Source organism: Atractosteus spatula (genome assembly GCF_055471065.1).
Source record: "Atractosteus spatula isolate fAtrSpa1 chromosome 10 unlocalized genomic scaffold, fAtrSpa1.hap1 SUPER_10_unloc_5, whole genome shotgun sequence".
Lineage (NCBI taxonomy): Eukaryota > Metazoa > Chordata > Actinopteri > Semionotiformes > Lepisosteidae > Atractosteus > Atractosteus spatula.
The window spans coordinates 382,947-407,791 of NW_028296625.1; the positions used below are offsets into that span (position 1 = coordinate 382,947).

Sequence of the window (24,845 nt, forward strand, 5' to 3'; positions counted from 1 at the left end):
GAAAGCAGGGCTCACTGGCACCCTTCTATTAGAGAGGACAGCTCCGTCACCTCTTTTACGACGCTGCTTTTTTTCCCTTGCGTTTTTCTCTTCTTCCCATGTTCTCTCTCTTCACTGCCTTCGTCCCCGCTCTATTTCACTTCAGCCTTTCACTTGTCGCGGCAATGGTTGTTAATAAGACAGAATTAAGTGTTGCTGTGCTTTTTCAAATGAGGCCCCATCTCTCTGTTCATCTCTGTGGTGCAGCCACAGAGAAACTATTCATGCAGGCTGATTTAAAGATGTTTTCTTTTGATAAGGGACAGCTCCCAAATGGGGATGCACTTAGCTAAGCTTAGCTATCATGATCAATGGTCATCCATTGGCGCCTATCTGTCTGGGGTGTGCCAGATGGACATCTGGACTGCATTCCTAAGTGTCAGGAGTAAGTGACTCACATCTCACCTTGATCAACCAATCAGGGACTGGTAGGGCCGAGTAACCCACGTGGGACTCTGATGCCCATGGAACTTTCAGCCAATGAACGAGCTGAAGTTCCTCCAGGTAAAAACAGGCAACACAGAGGGCCTGAGAGACTATTTCCTGGACTTTTCTAAAGGGAATTCAAAGGAGAATTCCAGGGCAGGACGGCCCAGGAGCAATAGGCTCCCAAGGGCAGGACATTCTCGCAGCGCGCCTCCTGACCATCCTAAGACTCAGCCCGGACAACCACGGAACGGCCAGTGTGTCCGAGTGCCAGAACTTTCCTTTGTTCTAAGAGTCTAGAGCGGAGGTTGCCACAGAGTAACCAGAGGATCCACCTGAGGTAAGCACCAGCAGCAAGCCTCGTGAACAGGTCGGAACTGTGGACAGCTGAATCACTATTCAGAACTAGCGCTTCATCAGGAATGAACCGGTCCTCTTCCTGACTTGCTGGGACCCACAGTCATCTTTTCTCCTGTGCACAAACTTTGCTAGTTAAAGCCAACACTAACTAGCCGGTCAGTGAGCATCTGCAGCACAGCACAGCCTGGCACGGAGCCAAAGAGCCCGCAGGAGATCTGAATCCCCAGAGATTGGATGAGTATTCAACTTCAATGCATTACAGCTTGAGAATTCAATTGTTATCCCAACCAGTTGATATCAATTTTATTCCTAAGAGTTATGTACTTGTTTTTTAGTTTCTAATGTAGAAGTTGTAACCAAGTTCACTTTATGAAACGGTCTAAATGAATGATATACTGAACGTATGTCCTCTTGATATATGTAACTCTTTGTAACTGATTGTATATATACCTTTTGTATTCTGATAACCCTCTCAATAAGATCTGTTAGGTTTATATGCATATTTTATGTATTAATAAATGTATCCTCGTGTATTAGTACCCGTGTGTGTGTGCGTTGTTTGAGTTATATCGCATGGTTGGATTCTAAGGCCATCAAAAGAATCATTTTGTGATTTACGGCTACAATTAATAAATGTCCCCGTAAATGCCCAAACCCTACAGAACTGGTGCCTTCAGAGAGCACACTACATTTATTGGCGTCCCTGGACTCATTTCAGTCATACCTGGGCTATGGTAAGACTGAAATGAGTCAACCAAGCGGAATAATTCAATATAAAACGCCGCGGGTTTCATACGCGACAATACAGTGTGCTGAAAGCCGAAAGGAAAAAAGTTCCCCTTGGTCTTTAAGCAGTGCTTGATTGTTTTGTGATCTTTTGCGATCTACCGGGTTGATTGCATACTTGATCTTGTGGTTTTCTGTGGTATAACTGTGATTTCGTACTTAAAAGTAATACTCTTTAATTTTCACGATGGTTGCTAAAAGGTCTGAATTCGAGTCGCTATTAAGCACTCTCTCTAGCAGCGACAGGTCTGACCACGATCTCCGTCATATCTCCGTCAGCGGAGAAGCTAGGAGAATAAACCTCCATCCTCTGAGAGAGCTAGTGAAGGAGATGGAGAGATTTGACCCTGCAGTGTCAGAGAATAATATCGAGAGTTATATTCAAGACCTCAGGTATACCCTGCAGTACCTGCCAAACGCCACAGAACAGGAGAAAGTGTTTCTGGTCAGGAAAACTAGCAGCAGAGCTGTACATGAGTGGATGGCTAGGCAGATGAAGAAAGTCTGTGATGACTTTGAAGAGCTGTGTCAAGCACTTATCCGAGAATACAGTGCGTTTATTGACCCGACTGCCGCGATAGCCGCCGCCCTTAACATTAAGCACGAGAGAGCAGAGTCCCCTCGCGAATATTACGAGAGACTTAGACGAACTTATTTTGCAGGGTGAAATGATGAGGGTTGCGAAGAGAACACACATTTCAAGGGTTTATTCATTGCAAATCTCCACCCGTCAGTCAGAAAGATGATCTTAATGCATACAGATGCACAGACCATGAAAATGACTGATATTAAGAGATTCGTGCAGAAAGCCTGGGAGTATGATGTCCAAAGTCGCTCTGAGCAAAAAGCTGTTTATGCGACTGTGTTCGCTGTCAGAGCCAGCAGGGTTAATTCCCCCCTGCTCGAAGGAGCACAGGCTCCTGAGCTGGCTAAGCCCCGTTCCAAAGCAGGCACACAGGACCGCACCCAGCGTCCTAAGTGCCATGAGAACACCGGGGAAGGGAAAGGGCTAGATAAAGCTGAACAAAAGGATTCAGTAGCCGCCCGCCTGGCCAGGCTTGAACAAGTTTTATTAGGACAGAGACAACCGCTCCCCAAGGCTGCCGGAAGCGTGAATGAGCTGATACTCTCCACTGGAGGAGGCGGAGACCCGCCCCCTCTCCCTCCCTCAGTCTATCTGATTGAGTGGAAGGGTTCCTGCCTGGATGAGGTCAGCTACTCGCAAGCGAGTGCTGACTCCACCCCTGAAGTCACAGAGCAGGCAGTAAAACAGAGAGGAAAAGCAGGAAGCTTTTACCTCAAGGCTGCCATGGGAGATGTCTTACACAGTGAGACATTGATTGACACTGAGGTTGAAAGGTGTTTGATGTCATACAGCAAGCTCAAACGGGTAGAAAAAGAAAAGGGCATGCGACTCAGAGATGAACCTTTGGTGGATCACCAGAAAGGCAAGGTGTGGAAACAGGTCAAGGCTCCTAAGCCTTCTGTACAGAGGGAAAGGGGGGCCAAGAGGCAGAATGTGCTCACACAGTGCCCACCGAACACAGAAGCCTATGTGGAGATTCCTTCTGTTCCCTCTGGACAAGAAATAAAAATATTTTCTTGTTCCCGGAAATATAGGGAAGTCATGTCCCGGCTGAGGTCACAACAGCCTCCATGCCACAGGAGCGGTGCTCCAGGCAGCCGCCTGATCCACCAGGTAAAGCACACCCCTTTTACATCCCTAAAGAGGAGCAGATCTCCCCACCTGGCGATGAAAAGGAGCTTTCCCTGTGCACCCTGGCACCCAAGAGGGGTCAGGACCACCACCCTGCAGTGGTGAAAGGGATCCAGATGGCAGGAGAGCAGGTTGGTGATGTAGCCCTCACCCTTAGCCCTGAGAGGTCCTCTATCAGTGAGGATCTGCTTGAGCAGCTGTCACAGGGCCACCACCAGGTGCCCCTGGTGCAACATTCACAGGTTAGACAGGAGGTCCAGCTGGACGCTGAGACTACTGCGCTGTGGACACACCTGATCCCAGATGCCGATTCCCTCTGCTGTGACCCAGGGAACCTGCAGTCAGGTAACATTATTTCTCACAACTACCAGGTAGTGAGTGAGACCGACCTGATTTTCCTGCCTCAACGGCAGGGTTTCCAACACACCCAGTCCCCCAGAAGGGACAAGGAATGAAAGCCAAGCCAGTTTTCCTACAGCCACCAGCTCAGTCTGTCAGTCTGAGGCTGACCAACAGTGGTTCAGCCAGACTGGAGCTGGATGGTCAAGCCACCCGCCTGCCAGTGCAGAACACAGAAAAGTGGGGTGTCAGAATCCCCGCCTGCACTGACATGGGCCTGGTGGGTGATAGCGAGTTCGAAGACTGTGAACTGGCTATCCCAGTGCTGGGGCAGCTCCCTGAACCCCTAGCGAGGGAAGGGGGGAGCAAGCAGGTGTCCTACACCGGCCCCCAGCAAACGACTGTAAACATGCCGATAGAGGGATTCCTCAATCAGGAAGTGTGCAGGGTGGACCTGAACAGTGAGAATGGGGTAACAATTCCAGATAACTCAGGTGCTCCAGATGACCACTCAACCGGGGGTCAGGCATGCTCCACCGCTGCACCACCCCCTGCAGGGTTCCTAGAGCACAGACATGAACAAATCGAAAAATCAGATGCCCTGGAAATGGAGGAGCAGCATCAGCAGCTGCATCAGATCTCCCCAGATTTCCAGGATGTTGGTGCCCAAGATGCCACATGGCATACTGAGAAAGACACCATGTACACGCTGCGCCAGCTTAGAAAGGCAACAGTCACTCAGAAGGAGATGACTGGGATCAGCCACCCTAAAAGACTTTTGGGAGGACTGATTGCTGCCGCCACTGTTGTGCATTTGCTATAGTAGGTTTGTTTGCTTCTGGCACTCTTACCCTGACTGCCCCAAGAAGGCAGGTGTCAGAGATGCCGGAGGGTAGTGACAGACTGTATCAACAGCAGCAAAAGTTGGAAAGCCTAGGGAAAACCCTACAGGCAATTTCCTATGCAACAGGGTTAAACCTTATCCCCCAACCAGTGGACATGATTGCCGGTGTTATACAGTGAATTTATGCTTGTGTGCAACAGGCCAGAATGTTGACACAAGATCTGTTAAGGGAGTTCAGTGCCACTGTAGCCAGTCTAGCCATGGCACAAATCCCAACCCACTTGATTCCACTCTTCTCAGTAGAAGAGTATGTGACATTAACCACCCCATCGCTCATAGCTCACCCAGAAAGCAATCCAAGATTGAATTTGGTTCCAAATCTTGAGATGGGTATGGCTACCAAAGCTATCCATTGGCTGTTTCTAAATGATTCACCAATGAAGGGTACCAAGGGTACCTGACCATCCTGAGCCTGGACAACCACGGAACGGCCAGTGTGTCCAAGTGCCAGAAATTTCCTCTGTTCTAGGAATCGAGAGCGGAGGTTGACAGAGAGTAACCAAAGGATCCACCCGAGGTTAGCATCAGCAGCAAGCCTCGTGAACAGGTCGGAACTGTGGAAAGCTGAATCACTATTCAGGACTAGCGCTTCATGACTTGCTGGGACCCACAGTCATCTCTTCTCCTGTGCACAAACTTTGCTAGTTAAAGCCAACACTAACTAGCTGGTCAGTGAGCATCAGCAGCGCACCGTCGCAAGCAGCTCAGCACAGCCTGGCACGGAGCCAGAGAGCCTGCAGGAGATCTGAATCCCCAGAGATTGGATGAGTATTCAACTTCAAAGCATTACAGCTCAAGAATTCAATTGTTATCCCAACCAGCTGATATCAATTTAACTCCTAAGAGTTATGTACTTGTTTTGAGTATCTAATGTAGAAGTTGTAACCAAGTTCAATTACGAAACGGTTTAAATGAATGATATACTGAACTTATGTCCTCTTGATATATGTAACTCTTTGTAACTGAATGAATATATATCTTTTGTATTCTGAAAACCGTCACGATAAGATCTGTTAGGTTTACATGCATATTTTATGTTTTAATAAATGTATCCTCGTGTATTAGTACCTGTGTGTGTGTGTGTGTTGTTTGAGTTATATCGCATGGTTGGATTCTAAGGCCATTAAAAGAATCAATTTCGTGATTTACGGCTACAATTAATAATTGTCCCCTTACATGCCCAAATTCTACGTTAGTATAGTGGCAAGTATCCCCGCCTGTCACGCGGGAGACCAGGGTTCGATTCCCCGACGGGGAGTAGAAAGCTTTTCTTTTACCTCCTTAGAGAAAGGACTGCCTTTCACTTCTCTGTTTTCTTTCACAGCGTCGTGCACCTTTTCATTGCTCTCGCTTTCAGAGCCTCCGCACGGCACACGACTCGACATCAGGAAGCACATTGAAATGAAAGCAGGAAGCGCTGCGACATGCACTGTGCAGATCCCGCCACACTAAGAGGTGAGTGGGTCTGTTCGATTCACAAAGAACGCTTTGATAAGCGTCAAAGGCAAGTCATTCCGAGTTGGTTGTTTGTGTTTTCTGTTCAGACGCGAAATGCTGAAATGATCTCTCGGCTCCTCGGTTGTCATTTCTGCTCCGTAAAGAAATCACAGCACGCGTCGGCTTCCAGCACGGTGGGTCGGGACACGATGCCGGGGGTCGGAGAGAGTTATGTCTTCCTCGTTAGTATAGTGGTGATTATCCCCACCTGTCACGCGGGAGACTGGGGTACATCAGGACGCGCATTGGAGTGAAAGCAGGATGCGCTGCGACATGCACTGTGCAGATCCCGCCACACTAAGAGGTGAGTGGGTCTGTGCGATCACAGCGCTAGGCGAATCCCCAATCCCCTTTTGTGCGAGGTGACAAAAGAAGCCGGTCTGTTTCCGCCCGGTTTCGAACCAGGGACTTTTCGCGTGTGAGACAAACGTGATAACCACTACACTACGGAAACGGTAGCAAACCCTCCCCAGCGGCCCAGTGCTGAGCTTCGCCAATGCGATTCAGCTGCTTCCAGTGCCTTTTTTGGAGTGCGCTGATGGACCGTGCTCTCTCTCCAGAGACCAGCACGCCTGTCATGGACGGAGCAGGAAAAGCGGCGCCACATTCTACAGCCCTCTCCACGCAATCGACGATATCCGGCAACTAAAGTGGAGAAAATCGCCTCTCCAGAAAGTGCAAATATCATCTTGGAGAGTATAAGTCCTATTGCCAAAGGTCAGCCCTGTCTACCAGAGTAACCCTCCCACCTCCTGCAGCGATGATCAGCTCGTCTCACACGCGAGAAGTTTTGGTTGGAAACAAGCGCCCCCTCTTCTCGCGCGTTTTGCACGTTCGAGTGGTTTTAATGCGGCTCCTTCGTACACGGTGCTGATCTTTTGGAAAGCAGGAGGCAAAACTGACACGTTCCCATACCGGGAGTCAAACCCGGGCCGCCTGGGTGAAAACCAGGAATCCTAACCGCTAGACCATATGGGAGCACACAACCCCGCTATTCCGGGCATCATGCAAGCAAACTACATAAATATGAGAAAACACGCAAGAGAGTTGTCACTCAGAGTGTCGAAGGGTCGATGTATACTGGGGCTCAGTTGAAATGCAATGTCAGGACTTTTCCGAATTAGGTCACACGAAGAGAGCACAGCCTTTTCCGCCCTACCATGTGTGTATCGGTAACTCGCCGTGATCGTATAGTGGTCAGTACTTTGCGTTGTGGCCGCAACAACCCCGGTTCGAATCCAGGTCACGGCAGAATAGGGGCGTCTGCTTTTACTACTTGCGCAAATGAAGGCAAAAAAAAGCCAATCGATGTGAACGAACGGCGCTTTACAGAGGGGTACTGCCTGACTGGATCGTTGATGAACGACAGAGGCCACTCCGACCTCTTCTCGGTTTTCTTCAATGACTTACTAAGGATCTTCTTCACATTCGCCCATGCAGGGGAAGCCAGTTACACCAAAGCAAACGCAGGAAAGTGCCTTTCAAGCAGAGACCAGGAGGGACTTGTTTACACCGAGAGTGGTCGGAGAATGGAACAATGCGCCCAGCCCTGTTGCTGGAGCCGATTCTTGATGAGATCTTGGGCTCACTGGATGCTAATCTTTCTGTTGTTCTTGCAGGTCCTGCGCTGCTTTTGAGCCGACAGAGCTCGTTCTGGTCTGTCGGCACAGCCCAATTGCAAATGATCGGCTCCGCGTACAGAAGGAACGTGCGTTTGGTACAAGAGTGCATAAAGGCACCGGAAATACATTGGGAACAAATGACCGGTCGCTCAAGACCTCTGTGAAGTACAGGAGCGTGCAACAAGAACCGGGGACCTTTCGCGTGTTAGGCGAACGTGATAGCCGCTACACTACGGAAACCTGCAGGGACCACTGCTGGTGTCTCGCTTGCGTTTCGCGCTGAGAAAGGGAAGCGTCACTTTAGGCAGGGGGCGCTGGAGAGAGGAACAAAGGGCGCGATGAAACAAAATGCTGAAACCCGGGATCGAACCAGGGACCTTTAGATCTTCAGTCTAACGCTCTCCCAACTGAGCTATTTCGACAGTGCACAAAGCCCACAGCCACCTGCTCCAGCCTTCCTGTGTTGCGGCATGAGCGCACCAAGAGGAGCGGGAGAGTGTTGCAGGAACGTCACTCAGAAGGAAAGCCACCCAGCTGCGCCCTCTGAGCTCTGTCCAGCGCATCTTCCTCGCATGGACTCCTGCCTGCGACGGGCAGGAAACAATTAGCAAGAACAGAACAGCACCCCATGGGTGTCTCATGACCACACCTTAGGTTGTGACACATGCAGGTGTGAGGGGTTGCCGGGCTACTCTGGAGCAGAGCTTGGGCGGAGGGGGGGCGGGAAAGCAGACAAAGAGGTGACACCTCAAGGTCTGCACGATCACAGCTCTCCGCCGCCCCAGGCTTCCGCTCGATAAGCTACTGGACACACCCGCCCCTCCTCACACAGACCGTGGAAAAGCCCCCGAGTGGGAGGGCTCTCTCTTCCTCCCAGGAGCTCTTGGACGCACAGACAGAGCGCGGGGAGCCGCCGCCTGCAAACACGGCTCCAGGCAGGACTCCACTCCGCAGGAGCCGCAGAGCAGAGGAGATGGGGGCAGCTTAGCTCCTGTGCAGAGACCTGAGCTGTTGTTGCTGCGGACGCTGTCTTTTCTGTTCTCGGGGTAGGAGTGAATGTTGAGTTGCCCTTAGAAATGAAGCAGAGCACTTCAATGGCACGGGTGTGTGTGCGTGCGCCCTGGTGATTCTGGGAGACAGATCGAACCTGGGCTAAAAGAGAGGGGGCTTAGCCCTCTTCCATTTGCTAGTTCAGAGTTGTACAACCCATCTGTATCTGATAGGCGGCGCAGTCGTCGTGCACAAAGAACGCTTTGAAAAGCGTCAAAAGCAAGTCATTCCGAGTTGGTCGTTTGTGTTTTCCGTTCAGACGCGAAATGCTGACATGATCTCTCGGCTCCTCGGTTGTCATTTCTGTTCCGTAAAGGAATCACAGCACGCGTCGCCTTCCAGCACGCTGGGTCGGGACACGATGCCGAGGATCGGCGAGTGTGGTGTCATCCTTGTTAGTATAGTGGCAAGTATCCCAGCCTGTCACGCGGGAGACCAGGGTTCGATTCCCTGACGGGGAGTAGAAAGCTTTTCTTTTACGTCCTTAGAGAAAGGACTGCCTTTCACTTCTCTGTTTTCTTTCACAGCGCCGTGCACCTTTTCATTGCTCTCGCTTTCAGAGCCTCCGCACGGCACACGACTCGACATCAGGAAGCACATTGAAGTGAAAGCAGGAAGCGCTGCGACATGCACTGTGCAGATCCCGCCACACTAAGAGGTGAGTGGGTCTGTTCGATGCACAAAGAACGCTTTGATAAGCGTCAAAGGCAAATCATTCCGAGTTGGTCGTTTGTGTTTTCTGTTCAGACGCGAAATGCTGAAATGATCTCTCGGCTCTTCGGTTGTCATTTCTGCTCCGTAAAGGAATCACAGCAGGCATCGGCTTCCAGCACGGTGGGTCGGGACACGATGCCGGGGGTCGGAGAGAGCGATGTCTTCCTCGTTAGTATAGTGGTGATTATCCCCACCTGTCACGCGGGAGACTGGGGTACATCAGGACGCGCATTGAAGTGAAAGCAGGATGCGCTGCGACATGCACTGTGCAGATCCCGCCACACTAAGAGGTGAGTGGGTCTGTTCGATCACTGCGCTAGGCGAATCCCCAATCCCCTTTTGTGCGTGCTGACAAAGGAAGCCGGTCTGTTTCCGCCCGGTTTCGAACCGGGGACCTTTCGCGTGTGAGGCGAACGTGATAACCACTACACTACGGAAACGGTGGCAATCCCTGCCCAGCGGCCCAGCGCTGAGCTTCGCCAATGCGATTCAGCTGCTTCCAGTGCCTTTATTGGAGTGCGCTGATGGACCGTGCTCTCTCTCCAGAGACCAGCACGCCTGTCATGGACGGAGCAGGAAAGGCGGCGCCACATTCTACAGCCCTCTCCACGCAATCGACGAAATCGGGCTACTGAAGTGGAGAAAATCGCCTCTCCAGAAAGTGCAAATATCATCTTGGAGAGTATAAATCCTATTGCCGAAGGTCAGCCCTGTCTACCAGAGTAACCCTCCCACCTCCTGCAGGGATGATCAGCTCGTCTCACACGCGAGAAGTCTTCGGTTGGAAACAAGCGCCCCCTCTTCTCGCGCGTTTTGCACGTTCGAGTGGTTTTAATGCGGCTCCTTCGTACACGGTGCTGATCTTTTGGAAAGCAGGAGGCAAAACTGACAGGTTCCCATACCGGGAGTCGAACCCGGGCCGCCTGGGTGAAAACCAGGAATCCTAACCGCTAGACCATATGGGAGCACACACCCCTGCTGTTCCGGGCATCATGCAAGCAAACTACATAAATATGAGAAAACGCGCAAGAGAGTTGTCACTCAGAGTGTCGAAGGGTCGATGTATACTGGGGCTCAGTTGAAATGCAACGTCAGGACTTTTCCGAATTAGGTCACACGAAGAGAGCACAGCCTTTTCCGCCCTGCCACGTGGGTATCGGTAACTCGCCGTGATCGTATAGTGGTCAGTACTTTGCGTTGTGGCCGCAACAACCCCGGTTCGAATCCGGGTCACGGCAGAATAGGGGCGTCTGCTTTTTCTACTTGCGTGAATGAAGGCAAAAAAAAGCCAATCGATGTGAACGAACGGCGCTTTACAGAGGAGTACTGCCTGACTGGATCGTTGATGAACGACAGAGGCCACTCTGACCTCTTCTCGGTTTTCTTCAATGACTTACTAAGGATCTTCTTCACATTCGCCCATGCAGGGGAAGCCAGTTACACCAAAGCAAACGCAGGAAAGTGCATTTCAAGCAGAGACCAGGAGGGACTTGTTTACACCGAGAGTGGTCGGAGAATGGAACAATGCGCCCAGCCCTGTTGCTGGAGCCGATTCTTGATGAGATCTTGGGCTCACTAAGAGGCCCCCGCTGGATGCTAATCTTTCTGTTGTTGTTGCAGGTCCTGCGCTGCTTTTGAGCCGACAGAGCTCGTCCTGGTCTGTCGGCACAGCCCAATTGCAAATGATCGGCTCCGCGTACAGAAGGAACGTGCGTTTGGTACAAGAGTGCATGAAGGCACCGGAAATACATTGGGAACAAATGACCGGTCGCTCAAGACCTCTGTGAAGTACAGGAGCGTGCAAAAAGAGGCTGTTTCTGCCCAGTCTCGAACCGGGGACCTTTCGCGTGTTAGGCGAACGTGATAGCCGCTACACTACGGAAACCTGCAGGGACCGCTGCTGGTGTCTCGCTTGCGTTTCGGGCCGAGAAAGGGAAGCGTCACTTTAGGCAGGGGGCACTGGAGAGAGGAACAAAGGGCGCGATGAAACAAAATACCGAAACCCATGATCAAACCAGGGACCTTTAGATCTTCAGTCGAACGCTCACCCAACGGAGTTATTTCGGCTTTGCGCATCGCCCCCAGCCACCTGCTCCAGCCTTCCTGTGTTGTGGCAGGAGCGCACCAAGAGGAGCGGGAGAGTGTTCACAGCGCTAGGTGAATCCCCAAAGAGTGCGTGCCAACAAACGAAACTGGCCTGTTTCCACCCGGTTTCAAACCAGGTATCTTTCACGTATGAAGCAAACGTGATAACCACTACGGAAACGGTGGGAAAACAAGCCCACCGTCAGTGAGTATTCAACTTCACTGCATTACTGCTTGAGAAATCAATTGTTATCCCAACCAGTTGATATCAATTTATTTCCTTAGGGTTATGTCCTTGTTTTGAGTATCTAATGTAGAAGTTGTAAACAAGTTCAATTACGAAACGGTCTAAATGAATGATATACCGAACGTATGTCCTCTTGATATGTGTAACTCTTTGTAACTGAATGAATTTATATCTTTTGTATTCTGATAACCCTTACGATAAGATCTGTTTGGTTTACATGCATATTCTATATATTAATAAATGTATCCTCGTGTATTAGTACCTGTGTATGCGTTGTTTGAGTTATATCGCATGGTTGGATTCTAAGACCAATAAAAGAATCAATTTTGTGATTTACTGCCACAACTAATAATTGTCCCAGTAAATGCACAACCCCCTACAGAACTGGTGCCTCGTGAGAGCACACTACAACAGTGTGTGATCTCCTGTCCCAGCCTGAGGAGCAGACAGCGAGCCTGTCTCTCAATAATAATAATCAAGTGGGGGATCTCCTGTCCCAGCCTGGGGAACACTGAGCCTATCTCTCAATACTAATAATACAGTGTGTGATTCCCTGCCCCAGCCAATGGAACAGACAGTGACCATGTCTCTCAATAATAATAATACAGTTTGTGACCTCCTGTCCCAGCTTGGGGGAAAGTGAGCCAGACTCTCAATAATAATAATACAGTGTGATCTACTGTCCCAGGCTGAGGAACAGTGAGTTTATCTGTCAATAATAATAATACAGTGTGATCTCCTGTCCCAGCCTGAGGAACAGTGAGCTTGTCTCAATAATAATAATACAGTGTGATCTCCTGTCCCAGCCTGAGGAACTGTGAGCCTGTCTCTCAATAATAATAATACAGTGTGTGATCTCCTGTCCCAGCCTCAGGAACAGACAGCGAACCTGTCTCTCAATAATAATCATAATACAGTGTGTGACCTCCTGTCCCAGCCTGAGGAACAGACAGTGAGCATGTCTCTCAACAATAATATGAATAAACTGTGTGACTTCCTGTCCCAGCCTGAGGAACAGACAGTGAGCCTGTCTCTCAATAATAATAATACAGTGTGTGATCTCCTGTCCCAGCCTGAGGAACAGACAGTGAGCATGTCTCTCAACAATAATATGAATAAACTGTGTGACCTCCTGTCCCAGCCTGAGGAACAGACAGTGAGCATGTCTCTCAACAATAATATGAATAAACTGTGTGACTTCCTGTCCCAGCCTGAGGAACAGACAGTGAGCCTGTCTCTCAATAATAATAATACAGTGTGTGACTTCCTGTCCCAGCCTGAGGAACAGACAGTGAGCCTGTCTCTCAATAATAATAATACAGTGTGTGACCTCCTGTCCCAGCCTGAGGAACAGACAGTGAGCCCGTCTCTCAATAATAATAATACAGTGTGTGATCTCCTGTCCCAACCTGAGGAACACACAGGAGTGAGCCAGTCTCTCAATAATAATAAAGCAGATTATGATCTCCTGTAACAGCCTAAGGAACAGTCAGGAAAGAGCAGGTCTCTCGATAATAATAATACAGTGTGTGATCTCCTGTCCCAGCCTGAGGAACAGACAGTGAGCTTGTCTCTCAATAATAATAATTCAGTGTGTGACTTCCTGTCCCAGCCTGAGGAAAAGACAGTAAGCCTGTCTCTCAATAATAATAATACAGTGTGTCATCTCCTGTCCAAGCCTGAGGAACAGTGAGCTTGTCTCTCAAGAATAATAATACAGTGTGATCTCCTGTCCCAGCTTGAGGAACAGAGGGCCTGTCTCTCAATAATAATAATACAGTGTGTGATTTCCTGTCCCAGCCTGAGGAACAGACAGTGAACCTGTCTCTCAATAATAATAATACAGTGTGTGATCTCCTGTCCCAGCCTGAGGAACAGACAGTGAGCCTGTCTCTCAATAATAATAATACAGTGTGTGATTTCCTGTCCCAGCCTGAGGAACAGACAGTGAACCTGTCTCTCAATAATAATAATACAGTGTGTGATCTCCTGTCCCAGCCTGAGGAACAGACAGTGAACCTGTCTCTCAATAATAATAATCCAGTGTGGAATGTCCTGTCCCAGTCTGAGGAACAAACAGTGAGCCTGTCTCTCAATAATAATAATACAGTGCGTGATCTCCTGTACTAGCCTGAGGAACAGACAGCGAGCCTTTCTCTCAATAATAATAATACAGTGTGTGACCTCCTGTCCCAGACTGGGGAACAGTGAGCCAGACTCTCAATAATAATAATACAGTGTGATCTACTGTCCCAGCCTGAGGAACACAGAGGCTATCTCTCAATACTAATAATACAGTGTGTGATATCCTGCCCCAGCCTGAGGAACAGACAGTGAGCCTGTCTCTCAATAATAATAATACAGTGTGATCTACTGTCCCAGCCTGAGGAACAGACAGTGAGCCTGTATCTCAATAATAATAATACAGTGCGTGATCTCCTGTACTAGCCTGAGGAACAGACATCGAGCCTTTCTCTCACTAATAACAATACCTTGTGTGACCTCCTGTCCCAGACTGGGGAACAGTGAGCCAGACTCTCAATAATAATAATACAGTGTGATCTACTGTCCCAGCCTGAGGAACAGTGAGTTTATCTGTCAATAATAATAATACAGTGTGATCTTCTGTACCAACCTGAGGAACAGTGAGCTTGTCTCTCAATAATAATAATACAGTGTGATCTCCTGTCCCAGCCTGAGGAACAGAGGGCCTGTCTCTCAATAATAATAATACAGTGTGTGATCTCCTGTCCCAGCCTGAGGAACAGACAGTGAACCTGTCTCTCAATAATAATAATACAGTGTGTGATCTCCTGTCCCAGTCTGAGGAACAAACAGTGAGCATGTCTCTCAATAATAATAGAACAGTGTGTGATCTCCAGTCCCAGCAAGAGGAACAGACAGTGAGTCTGTATCTCAATAATAATAATACAGTGTGTGATCTCCAGTCCCAGCCTGGGGAACACTGAGCCTGTCTCTCAATACTAATAATACAGTGTGTCATTTCCTGTCCCAGCTAGAGGAACAGACAGTGAGCATGTCTCTCAACAATAATATTAATAAACTGTGTGATCTCCTGTCCCAGTCTGAGCAACAGACAGTGAGCCTGTCTCTCAATAATAATAATACAGAGTGTGATCTCCTGTCCCAGCATAAGGAACAGAGTGAGCCTGTCTCTCAGTAATAATACAGTGTGTGATCTCCTGTCCCAGTCTGGGGAATTGAAAGTGAGCCTGTCTCTCAGTAATAATAATATAGTGTGTGATCCACTGTCCCAGCCTGAGGAACAGACAGTCAGCCCGTCTCTCAATAATAATAATACAGTGTGTGATCTCCTGTCCCAACCTGAGGAACAGACAGGAGTGAGCCAGTCTCTCAATAATAAGAGAGCAGATTATGATCTGCTGTCCCAGCCTAAGGAACAATCAGGTGTAGTGTGCTCTCTGAAGGCACCAGTTCTGTAGGGTTTGGGCATTTACTGGGACAATTATTAATTGTAGCTGTAAATCACAAAATTGATTCTTTTGATGGCTTTAGAATCCAACCATGCGATATAATTCAAACAACGCACACACTCAGGTACTAATACACGAGGATACATTTATTAATACATAGAATATGCATATAAACCTAACAGATCTTATCGAGAGGGTTATCAGAATACAAAAGGTATATATTCAGTCAGTTACCAAGAGTTACATATATCAAGAGAACATACGTTCGGTGTATCATTCATTTAGACCATTTCATAAAGTGAACTTGGTTACAACTTCTACATTAGATACTGAAAACAAGTACATAACTCTTAGGAATAAAATTGATATCAACTGGTTGGGGTAACAATTGAATTCTCGAGCTGTAATGCATTGAGTTGAATACTCATCCAATCTCTGGGGATTCAGATCTCCTGCGGGCTCAAAGAAACAGTTGCAGGCTTCTAAACTGTCCAATCCGTGCTCTCTGGCTCCGTGCCAGGCTGTGCTGTGCGGCTTGCGACAGTGCGCTGCTGATGCTCACTGACCGGCTAGTTAGTGTTGGCTTTAACTTGCAAAGTTTGCGCACAAGAGAAAAGATGACTGTGGGTCCCAGCAGGTCAGGAAGAGGACCAGTTCGTTCCTGATGAAGAGATAGTTCTGAATAGTGATTCACCTGTCCACAGTTCCGACCTGTTCACGAGGCTTGCTGCTGGTGCTAACCTCGGGTGGATCCTCTGGTTACTCTCTGGCAACCTCCGCTCTAGACTCTTAGAACAGAGTAAAGTTCTGGCACTCGGACACACTGGCCGTTCCGTGGTTGTCCGGGCTGAGTCTCAGGATGGTCAGGAGGCGCGCTGCGAGAATGTCCTGCCTTTGGGAGCCTTCTGTTCCTGGGCCGCCCTGCCCTGGAATTCTCCTTTGAATTCCCTTTAAAATTGTCCGAAATAGTCTCTCAGGCCCTCTGTGTTGCCTGTTTTTACCTGGAGGAACTTCAGCTCGTTCATTGGCAGAAAGTTCCATGGGCATCAGAGTCCCACGTGCGTTACTCGGCCCTACCGGTCCCTGATTGGTTGATCAAGGTGGGATATGAGTCACTTACTCCTGACACCTAGGAATGCAGTCCAGATGTCCATCTGGCACTCCCTAGACAGATAGGCGCCAATGGATGACCATTGATCATGATAGCCAGGCTTAGCTAAGTGCATCCCCATTTGGGAGCTGTCCCTTATCAAAAGAAAACATCTTTAAATCAGCCTGCATGAATAGTTTCTCTGTGGCTGCACCACAGAGATGAAGAGGGAGATGGGGCATCATTTGGGAAAGCACAGCAACACTTAATTCTGTCTTATTAATAAGCATTGCCATTACATATCCCCCCTTTTTGAAGGTCACGAGGTCCTGAGGCATTGTTGCCTTCAAAACAAAACAGAGTTAAGTGATGTCCCTTGTCATTAGAACATTAACCTTAAATGTCCACATTACTCCTCGAGAATTCATACCGGAACCAGCATTGGGAACAAACAGGATGAATAACATCTGGAGTATGTATAAACACGGTAGGAGACATCGTCTCATTCTAGGCATTACACATCAGGAAGTTCACTGTCAATATCTGATACCTCTGTAGGCAGAAATTTGGGAAGAAGTAACTTCCTTTCTTTTGACATGGTACCTTTGACTCATTCATGCTACCCGGAGTACATCTTGATGTAAGAGTACAGCATTCAGAGTACATCCAGTTATGATCCAGCTACCTGGCAGTAGTGTTACAATAACAACAGTTCCTGTTCCCAGCCCCCCGGTAAACCACGACACCTGTGTTGGGTATCTGCCAGGGTGGGTTGGAGGTTTGTTCCATTAAAGCAAACTAACTACCTGTACCTCTTCAGGGCTTACTGTTTCTTGGATTTCTATCCAATTCAATAGTGTGGCACCTGAAGGCATCCGCGACCTCAAGTTTGGTCTTATGTTGTCTGGTTCCAGACCGTACAGTGTTAAGTTACCAAGCTGTACTATGGCCTCCTTGGGAACTTGCAGGAGACTGTTGGTTAGTTAGCTGCATTGTGGTAGCTGTATCATGCCTGTCACAAGTCATGGTGACAGTTAAATGTGGTGTGCTGACCAGCCATTTACTTCCCACCTGCTCTTCATGGGGTTCATTAACCTCCCTCTGCCCATTAGTAGCTTTACACCCTTCATTGGTGAATCATTTAGACACAGCCAATGGATAGCTTTGGTAGCTATACCCATCTCAAGATTTGGAACCGAATTCAATCTTGGATTGCCTTCTAGGTGAGCTATGAGCGATGGGGAGGTTAATGTCACATACTCCTCTACTGAGTGGAATCAAGTGGGTTGGGAATTGTGCCATGGCTAGACTGGCTACAGTGGCACTGATCTCCCTTAACAGGTCTTGTGTCAACATTCTGGCCAGTTGCACACAAGCATAAACCCACTGTATAACACCAACAATCATGTCCACTGGTTGGGGAATAAGGTTTAACCCTGTTGCATAGGCAGTTGCCTGTAGGGTTTTCCCTAAGCTTTCCAACTTTTGCTGCTGTTAATACCGTCTGTCACTACCCTCGGGCATCTCTGACACCTGCCTTCTTGGGGCAGTCAGGGTGAGAGTGCCAGTAGCAAACAAACCTACCAGAAATAGCAAATACACAACAGTGGTGGCAGCAATCAGTCCTCCCAAAAGTCTTTTAGGGTGGCTAATCCCAGTCATCTCCTTCTGAGTGACTGTCACCTTTCTAAGCTGGCGCAGCATGTACATGGTGTCTTTCTCAGTATGCCGTGTGGCATCCTGGACACCAACATCCTGGAAATCTGGGGGGATCTGACGCAGCTGCTGATGCTGCTCCTCCATTTCCAGGGCATCTGCTTTTTCGATTTGTTCATTGTTCATGCCTGTGCTCTAGGAACCCTGCAGGGGGCAGTGCAGCTGTGGAGCATGCCTGACCCTCGGCTGAGTGGTCATCTGGAGCACCTGAGTGATCTGGGATTGTTACCTCATTCTCACTGTTCAAGTAAACCCTGCACACTTCCTGATTGAGGAATCCCTCTATCGGCATGTTTACAATCGTTCGCTGGGTGTGGGTGTAGGACACCTGCTCGCTCCCCCCTTCCCTAGCTAGGGGTTCAGGAAGCTTCCCCAGCACTGGGATAGCTAGTTCACTGTCTTTGAACTTACTATCACCCACCAGGCCCATGTCAGTGCAGGCGGGGATTCTGACACCCCTCTTTGCGATGTCCTGCACTGGCAGGCGGGTGGCTTGACCATCCAGCTCCAATCTGGCTGAACCACTGTTGGTCAGACTCAGACTGACAGACTGAGCTGGTGGCTGTAAGAAAACCGGCTCGGCTTTCATTCCCTGTCCCTTCCGGGGGACTGGGTGTGTTGGAAACCCTGCCGTTGAGGCAGGAACAATCAGGTCAATCTCACTCACTACCTGGTAGTTGTGAGAAATAATGTTACCTGACTGCAGGTTCCCTGGGTCACAGCAGAGGGAATCGGCATCTGGGATCAGGTGTGTCCACAGCGCAGTAGTCTCAGCGTCCAGCTGGACCTCCTCTCTAACCTGTGAATGTTGCACCAGGGGCACCTGGCGGTGGCCCTGTGACAGCTGCTCAAGCACATCCTCACTAATAGAGGACCTCTCAGGGCTAAGGGTGAGGGCTACATCACCAACCTGCTCTCCTGCCATCTGGATCCCTTCCACCACTGCACGGTGGTGGTCCTGACCCCTCTTGGGTGCCAGGGTGCACAGGGAAAGCTCCTTTTCATCGCCAGGTGGGGAGATCTGCTCCTCTTTAGGGATGTAAAAGGGGTGTGCTTTACCTGGTGGATCAGGCGGCTGCTTGGAGCACCGCTCCTGTGGCATGGAGGCTGTTGTGACCTCAGCCGGGACATGACTTCCCTGTATATCCGGGGAACAAGAAAATATTTTTATTTCTTGTCCAGAGGGAACAGAAGGAATCTCCACAAAGGCTTCTGTGTTCAGTGGGCACTGTGTGAGCACAGTCTGCCTCTTGGCCCCCCTTTCCTTCTGTACAAAAGGCTTAGGAGCCTTGACCTGTTTCCACACCTTGCCTTTCTGGTGATCCACCAAAGGTTCATCTCTGAGTCGCATGCCCTTTTCTTTTTCTACCCGTTTGAGCTTGCTGTATGACATCAAACACCTTTCAACCTCAGTGTCAATCAATGTCTCACTGTGTAAGACATCTCCCATGGCAGCCTTGAGGTAAAAGCTTCCTGCTTTTCCTCTCTGTTTTACTGCCTGCTCTGTGACTTCAGGGGTGGAGTAAGCTCTCGCTTGCGAGTGGCTGACCTCATCCAGGCAGGAACCCTTCCGCTCAATCAGATAGACTGAGGGGGGGAGAGGGGGCGGGTCTCCGCCTCCTCCAGTGGAGAGTATCAGCTCATTCACGCTTCTGGCAGCCTTGGGGAGCGGTTGTCTCTGTCCTAATAAAACTTGTTCAAGCCTGGCCAGGCGGGCGGCTACTGAATCCTTTTGTTCAGCTTTATCTAGCCCTTTCCCTTCCCCGGTGTTCTCATGGCACTTAGGACGCTGGGTGCGGTCCTGTGTACCTGCTTTGGAACGGGGCTTAGCCAGCTCAGGAGCCTGTGCTCCTTCGAGCAGGGGGGAATTAACCCTGCTGGCTCTGACGGCGAACACAGTCGCTTTAGCACCTTTTTGCTCAAAGCGACTTTGGACATCATACTCCCAGGCTTTCTGCACTAATCTCTTAATATCGGTCATTTTCATGGTCTGTGCATCTGTATGCATTAAGATCATCTTTCTGACTGACGGGTGGAGATTCGCAATGAATAAACCCTTGAAATGTGTGTTCTCTTCGCAACCCTCATCATTTGCCCTGCAAAATAAGTTCGTCTAAGTCTCTCCTAATATTCGCGAGGGGACTATGCTCTCTCGTGCTTAATGTTAAGGGCGGCGGCTATCGCGGCAGTCGGGTCAATAAACGCACTGTATTCTCGGATAAGTGCTTGACACAGCTCTTCAAAGTCATCACAGACGTTCTTCATCTGCCTAGCCATCCACTCATGTACAGCTCTGCTGCTAGTTTTCCTGACCAGAAACACTTTCTCCTGTTCTGTGGCGTTTGGCAGGTACTGCAGGGTATACCTGAGGTCTTGAATATAACTCTCGATATTATTCTCTGACACTGCAGGTCAAATCTCTCCATGTCCTTCGCTAGCTCTCTCAGAGAATGGAGGTTTATTCTCCTAGCTTCTCCGCTGACGGAGATATGACGGAGATCGTGGTCAGACCTGTCGCTGCTAGAGAGAGTGCTTAATAGCGACTCGAATTCAGACCTTTTAGCAACCATCGTTAAACTTAAAGAGTATTACTTTTAAGTACGAAATCACAGTTCTACCACAGAAAACCACAAGATCAAGTATGCAATCAACCCGGTAGATCGCAAAAGATCACAAAACAATCAAGCACTGCTTAAAGAGCAAGGGGAACTTTTTTCCTTTCGGCTTTCAGCACACTGTATTGTCGCGTATGAAACCCGCGGCATTTTATATTGAATTATTCCGCTTGGTTGACTCATTTTAGTCTTACCATAGCCCAGGTATGACTGAAATGAGTCCAGGGATGCCAATAAATGTAGTGTGCTCTCTGAAGGCACCAGTTCTGTAGGGTTTGGGCATGTACGGGGACATTTATTAATTGTAGCCGTAAATCACAAAATGATTCTTTTGATGGCCTTAGAATCCAACCATGCGATATAACTCAAACAACGCACACACCCACGGGTACTAATACACGAGGATACATTTATTAATACATAAAATATGCATATAAACCTAACAGATCTTATCGAGAGGGTTATCAGAATACAAAAGGTATATATACAATCAGTTACAAAGAGTTACATATGTCAAGAGGACATACGTTCAGTATATCATTCATTTAGATCGTTTCATAAAGTGAACTTGGTTACAACTTCTACATTAGATACTGAAAACAAGTACATAACTCTTAGGAATTAAATTGATATCAACTGGTTGGGATAACAATTGAATTCTCAAGCTGTAATGCATTGAAGTTGAATACTCATCCAATCTCTGGGGATTCAGATCTCCTGCGGGCTCTCTGGCTCCGTGCCAGGCTGTGCTGTGCTGCCGATGATCACTGACCGGCTAGTTAGTGTTGGCTTTAACTAGCAAAGTTTGTGCACAGGAGAAAAGATGACTGTGGGTCCCAGCAAGTCAGGAAGAGGACCGGTTCATTCCTGATGAAGCGCTAGTTCTGAATAGTGATTCAGCTGTCCACAGTTCCGACCTGTTCACAAGGCTTGCTGCTGGTGCTTACCTCAGGTGGATCCTCTGGTTACTCTCTGGCAACCTCCGCTCTAGACTCTTAGAACAAAAGAAAGTTCTGGCACTCGGACACACTGGCCGTTCCGTGGTTGTCCGGGCTGAGTCTTAGGATGGTCAGGAGGCGCGCTGCGAGAATGTCCTGCCCTTGGGAGCCTTTTGGTCCTGGGCCGTCCTGCCCTGGAATTCTCCTTTGAATTCCCTTTAGAAAAGTCCAGGAAATAGTCTCTCAGGCCCTCTGTGTTGCCTGTTTTTACCTGGAGGAACTTCAGCTCGTTCATTGGCTGAAAGTTCCATGGGCATCAGAGTCCCACGTGGGTTACTCGGCCCTACCAGTCCCTGATTGGTTGATCAAGTTGAGATGTGAGTCACTTACTCCTGACACACACTTACTCCTGACACACAGGAATGCAGTCCAGATGTCCATCTGGCACACCCCAGACAGATAGGCGCCAATGGATGACCATTGATCATGATAGCTAAGCTTAGCTAAGTGCATCCCCATTTGGGAGCTGTCCCTTATCAAAAGAAAACATCTTTAAATGAGCCTGCATGAATAGTTTCTCTGTGGCTGCACCACAGAGATGAACAGAGAGATGGGGCCTCATTAGAAAAAGCACAGCAACACTTAATTCTGTCTTATTAACAACCATTGCAGCTTCAAGTGAAAGGCTGAAGTGAAATAGAGCGGGGACGAAGGCAGTGAAGAGAGAGAACGTGGGAAGAAGAGAAAAACGCAAGGGAAAAAAAGCAGCGTCGTAAAAGAGGTGACGGAGCTGTCCTCTCTATAAGAAGGGTGCCAGCGAGCCTTGCGCTGGCTTACGGCCACACCCCCTTGAGCACGCCTGATCTTGTCTGATTTCGGAAGCTAAACAGGGATGGGCCTGGTTAGTACTTGGATGGGAGACCGCCTGGAAATACCAGGTGCTGTAAGCTTTTAAGCACAGGAGGCGCCCTATCCCCGCTCGCTCACTCATTCCCCTGTTCACACGAGCAGTGCGGCTTTTCCGTCTGTTTATTTGTCAGCTTTGGCGAGACACGGGTGCTTGTGTATTAGCGTGAGCGTTTTTTATTCTGATCATGAACAGTTTTACAAGTCCGCAAAGGATCGAGGAAAGGTTTATCGCCAGCTGAAAAGAGACACAGCGCTTCGGCTGTGGAGACTTGTTCGGCTGGCGTTCGGGGAGTCGCGTTTTTCAGAATTGTATTGAGATCGTTTTCCACAGAGCTCAGATGTCAAAGCAAAGCAGCAGCTCTCCACAGCGATCCTCTATAGCGCCCTTTCTCCCGCAGCTCCGTCCTCATTGGAAGGAAGCAAGAGTGAAAGGCTGAAGTGAAATAGAGCAGGGACGAAGGCAGTGAAGAGAGAGAACGTGGGAAGAAGAGAAAAACGCAAGGGAAAAAAAGCAGCGTCGTAAAAGAGGTGACGGAGCTGTCCTCTCTATAAGAAGGGTGCCAGCGAGCCTTGCGCTGGCTTACGGCCACACCCCCTTGAGCACGCCTGATCTTGTCTGATCTGGGAAGCTAAACAGGGATGGGCCTGGTTAGTACTTGGATGGGAGACCGCCTGGGAATACCAGGTGCTGTAAGCCTTTAATTGCAGGAGGCACCCTATCTTCGCTCACTCGCTCATTCTCCTTTTCACACGTGCAGTGCGGCTTTTTGGCTTTTTATTTGTCAGCTTTGGTGAGACACAGGTGCTTGTGTATTAGCATGAGCGTTTTTTATTCTCATCATGAACCTTATATACTGTATCTCTACATCCCATAACCTTTAACGGCAGGTGCCTGGGTGTGGACATGTTGTGATGTAATATTTAATTTAAAAGTAAACATTTTAGTAAAGTCTGTTATATTGTTAAAATCTATAAGCGTTATAAATATCAATTTTTGCTCGTGCTTATAATTTATCACTGCTAAATGTGTCTTATTCAATTATTTAAACACTTTTATGACCTATCCACTAAAATATAAAGACCTGCCCTACAACGCTCTTCTCAAAAGATAAAATAAGTTTTACATTTTTTGATTCAATGTAATTTATTTTCTAGAGAAACACACATCATTTGAGGCTTGGGTTGCATGTTAATATTTTTAAGGTTTAAAGACTTTACGTTCACGGTACGTGGAAAATCATTTCAAACTTTTGAAAAGTTGTTGAGAATTTGTCATTGAAATAAGCTTACATATTTTAATTCAACGTGATTACTTTTCACTCTCGATAAAACACGTGTGATTTTGGGGCGGGGGGATATGGTGGGGTGTTCTAAAACATCACAACCATTTGAAAAATGTCTTGAGCTATGTAGGCATGGTTACAAATTTGGAGTTTATGCTTAAATTAGCCGACTTGCCGGTTTTGAAGTGTGACACCTGAGCTGTCAGGCCCCGATTTTGACTGCTGCGAAGATGGCTTCTTTGAGTAGTGAATCATCGGATTCCTCTGCTTTGCAAACTGAAGAAGTAGGTTGCTAAAATATTTTTTCTGATAGTAGAATTGTCGTTTCAATCTGCGTTTAGCGTATTTCGTTTTCAACACTTTGTCTTCTTTTTAGCAAAAGCTGACCCAGCACTCAGTGGTGTGTGACAGTGGCTGTCATGTGAACTCTGATGGTGATTCAGGTGTTGGGGGTCTGTCAACGACTGATGAAGAGTTGCTACAAATGGTAAATATTAAACCACAACAAGTTCGAAGCAAACGAAGAACTCTAACACAAAAGAGGCATTACAATTTAAATATTTTAGGTAAAAAGCATGCCTATTTATTTTGTTAAGCCTTCCTTTTCTTTTTTCCTTTAATAGAATAACGAAGAGGTCAACGCATAAATCTTCAAACTACCATCAAGCTTGAATGTTTCGTGTCTGTTCATGTGTGTTCGCCAAAATGTGATTAATGATGATGTTCAACCTAGTTTAGCTAACGATGGCTCTAATGAGCCCGATGCTATGGATCAGATTGTAAAGTCGGTGGTATTTTGCACCTTCAACCATTGTTTAAAGGGGGTTGTGGTTGATGAATGCGCGGCCTGTTTGATTAATCATCCAGGTCAACGGGGTCACACATGCCTGGTTGTCGGGTGCGCGGATGGGTACTGTGGTGTCTCCGGGGGAAAGTTTATGTAAATGAAAGTAGTACTCACACCACACTTTTCTTTCCTGAGTTTCGTGGCGTTTCTTCCTCCAACTATCTTCCAAATACAGTCCGTAATCCGTTTCCTTAATCCTGATCCGA

At 48.3% G+C, this 24,845-nt stretch overlaps 3 non-coding genes and 2 pseudogenes across 3 annotated transcripts; 3 read left to right on the forward strand and 2 right to left on the reverse strand.

The window, feature by feature from the left end:
- Window positions 1–9,821: 9,821 nt before the first annotated feature.
- trnav-cac (transfer RNA valine (anticodon CAC)) lies at window positions 9,822–9,894 on the reverse strand. The gene has a single exon. It is a non-coding gene; the product is annotated as a tRNA-Val (tRNA).
- Window positions 9,895–10,347: 453 nt separating this feature from the next.
- trnae-uuc (transfer RNA glutamic acid (anticodon UUC)) lies at window positions 10,348–10,419 on the reverse strand. The gene has a single exon. It is a non-coding gene; the product is annotated as a tRNA-Glu (tRNA).
- A 201-nt stretch (window positions 10,420–10,620) lies between these two features.
- Window positions 10,621–10,692, forward strand: trnah-gug (transfer RNA histidin (anticodon GUG)). The gene has a single exon. It is a non-coding gene; the product is annotated as a tRNA-His (tRNA).
- An 11,739-nt stretch (window positions 10,693–22,431) lies between these two features.
- On the forward strand, window positions 22,432–22,550 carry LOC148812038 (5S ribosomal RNA; annotated as a pseudogene).
- Window positions 22,551–23,087: 537 nt separating this feature from the next.
- On the forward strand, window positions 23,088–23,206 carry LOC148812039 (5S ribosomal RNA; annotated as a pseudogene).
- The last annotated feature ends 1,639 nt before the right edge of the window (window positions 23,207–24,845 follow it).